Genomic DNA, 3,524 nt, shown 5'->3' on the forward strand with positions numbered 1-3,524 from the left:
TCTGTCGGTTGCCTTTTAGTTTTGCTGATTGTTTCCTTCACTGTGCAGAAGCTTTTTATTTTGATGAGGTCCCAGTAGTTCATTTTTGCTTTTGTTTCCCTTGCCTTTGGAGATGTGTTGAGTAAGAAGTTGTTGCGGGCAAGATCAAAGAAGTTTTTGCCTGCTTTCTCCTTGAGGATTTTGATGGCTTCCTGTCTTACATTGAGGTCTTTAATCCACTTTGAGTTTATTTTTGTGTATGGTGTAAGAAAGTGGTCCAGGTTCATTCTTCTGCATGTCGCTGTCCAGTTTTCCCAGCACCACTTGCTGAAGAGACTGTCTTTATTCCATTGGATATTCTTTCCTGCTTTGTCAAAGACTAGTTGGCCATATGTTTGTGGGTCCATAAAAAATGGTAGCATATATCTTAACTCCAGACCAAGATAATTACATAGGAGGCCCCTGAATTTCCATCCTCCCATGGAGGTCTGGGAAGAAGTATAAAAATGTAGAACTTTCATACACATTTGAAGTTAAGTTGATTTCAGTTTAAAATAGATTGTTGTAACTATGAATTTTTTAAAGTAAACCTTGTGATAACCACAAACCAACCTATATTAGACACACAAAAGATAAAGAGAAGGGAATCAGAGCATAACCCCATAGAAAATCATCAAATTTCAAAGAAAGAGAGCAAGAGATGAAGAAAGGAATAAAGAAACTATAAAACAGCCAGGAAACAACAAAATGGCAGTAGTAAGTCCACACCTTCCACTACTACTTTAAATGTAAAGGAACTAAGTTCTATAATCAAAATACAGAGTAGCTGAATGGAAAAAAAAACAAGACCCAACTATATGCTGTCTACAAGAGATTCACTTCAGCTTTAAGGACACATGTGGATGGAAGGTGAAGGATGAAAAAAGATGTTCCATGCAAATGGAAGCCAAGATGAGGCTGGGTCACTATACTCATATGAGACAAAATAGACTATAATCCAAAAACTATGAGACAAGGAAGGTTATTACATAAAGATAAGGGCCAGTTCATCAAGGATATAACAATTGTAAATATTTATGGACTAAATACTGGAGCATCTAAATGTATAAAGCAAAGAATAACAGATCTAAAGCAAGAAATAAACCACAATACAATAATAGTAAGGATTTCAATACCACAGTTTCAATAAAGAATAGATCACCTAGACAGAAAATCAGTGAGGAAACGATGGGCCTAAACTTCACATTAGACCAGATAGACCTAACAGACATATACAGAACATTCCATCAAACAACAGCAGAATACACATTCTTCTCAAGAGCACATGGAACATTTTCCAGGATAGGTCATATGTTAGGCAATAAAACAAGTCCTAATAAATTTAAGAAAACCAAAAACATATCAACCATCTTTTCCAACCACAATAGTATGGAAGTAGAAATCAATTATAAGAAAAATATAAAATTCACAAATATGTGTAACTTAAATAAAATGCTCCTGAAGAATCAATGAGTCAAAGAAGAAATAAAGGAAAAATCCAAAAACATCTTGAAACAAATGAAATGATAATACAACATACTGAAACTTAGGGGTAGAGCAAAAGAAGGAAGTTTATAGGAAAAAACAACCATATTAAGACAAAAGAAAGATTTCAAATAATCAATCTAATATTACTCCTCAAGGAACTAGAAAAAGAAGAACAAAATAAGCCCAGAGTCAGTCAAAGGAAAGAAATAAGAAAGATCAGAATAGAAATAAGTGAAATGGAGACTAAAAGACAATGGAAAGATTAAAAACAAAAACAAAAACAACTAAGAGCTTGTTTTTTGAAAAGATAAATAAATTGACAAACTTTAGCTAGACTAAGAAAGAAAGAGAGGAGACTCAAAATTATAATGAAAGAAGAGACACTACAATAGATTACAAAGAAATACTAAAGATCATGAGAAACTACCCTGAACAATTATATACCACTAAGTTGGATAACCGTGAAAAAACAGATAAATTCCTAGAAAAACACAACCTTCCAGGACTAAAACATGAAGACACAGAAAATCTACACAAATAAATTACTAGAAGATTGAATCAGTAATCAAAAACTTCCCAACAAACAAAAGTCTAGGGCCAGATGGCTTCATTGGTAAATTCTATCAAATGTTTAAAAAACAATTAATACCAATCCTTTCAAACTCTTCCAAAATCTAGAAGAGGAGAGAATATTTCCCAATTCATTGTAGAAGGCCAACAATACCCTGATAACCAAAACCAGACAAGGACACTACAAGAAAAGAAAATAACAGGCCAGTATCTCTGAAAAATATAGATGGAAAAATCCTCAAAAAATACTAGCAAACCAAGTTCAGCATTACATTAAAAGCATCATACACCATTATCAAGTGGGATTTATTCTAAGTATGCAAGTACAGGTCAACATATGTAAACCTATAATTGTGATACATAACATAAAATGAAGGATAAAAATCATATGATCATCTCAACAGATGCAGAAAGGCATCTGATGAAATTCAACATCCATTCATGATAAAAATTCTCAACAAAGTGGATATAGAGGGGATGTACCACAACAAAACAAAGGCTATATATGACAAGCTCACAGCCAAAATCATACTCAATGGTAGAAAGATCAAAGTATTTCTTCTAATATCAGGAAAAAGATAGATGCCCATTCTCCATTTTCATTTAACATAGTGTTGGAAGCCCTTGCCTGAACAATTAGGTAAAAACAGGGAAAAAGGCATCCAAATTGGAATTAAGCAAGTAAAACTGTCTTGGTTTACAGATAACATGATCTGTATAGAAAACCCAAAGACTCCATCAAAAAAATTGTCAGAACTAATAAAAGAATTAAGAAAAGCTTCAGGATACAAAATCAACACACAAAAATCAGTTGTGTTTCTGTACGCTAACAGAACTAGACAGAACTATCAGAAAGAGAAATTAAGAAAGGAATCCCATTTACAATTGCACCAAAGAAATACTTAGGAATCAATTTAAATAAGTAGATAGGAAGTCTACACTGAAAATTATAAGGCATTGATAAAATCAATTGAAGAAGAAATAAATAAATACAAAGTTACTCCATGTTTGGAGATTGGAAAAATTCATTGTTAAAATGTCCATCGAACTCAAAGCAATATATAGATTCATTGCATTTCCTATAAAAATTGGCATTTTCCACAGAAATAGGAAAATGAACCCTAAAATTTGCATAAAACCAAACAGACCCTGTTTGAAACCTTGAGAAAGAATAATGCTGGAGGCACCACACATTCTGATTTAAAACTATATTACAAAGCCATAGTAATCAAACAGTATGGTATTGGCATAAATACTGAAATTACATAGATCAATGGAACAGAAAAGAGAACTTAGATTTACTCATGCATAGGCAGTCAATTAATTTACAACATAGGAGCCAATAATATACAATGAAGAAACAACAGTCTCTTCAATAAATGGTACCGGGAAAACTTGACACTAACATACAAAAGAATGAAATTGGGCTCCTATTTTACACGATACAC

Source organism: Panthera tigris, chromosome B2 (assembly GCF_018350195.1).
Source record: "Panthera tigris isolate Pti1 chromosome B2, P.tigris_Pti1_mat1.1, whole genome shotgun sequence".
NCBI lineage: Eukaryota > Metazoa > Chordata > Mammalia > Carnivora > Felidae > Panthera > Panthera tigris.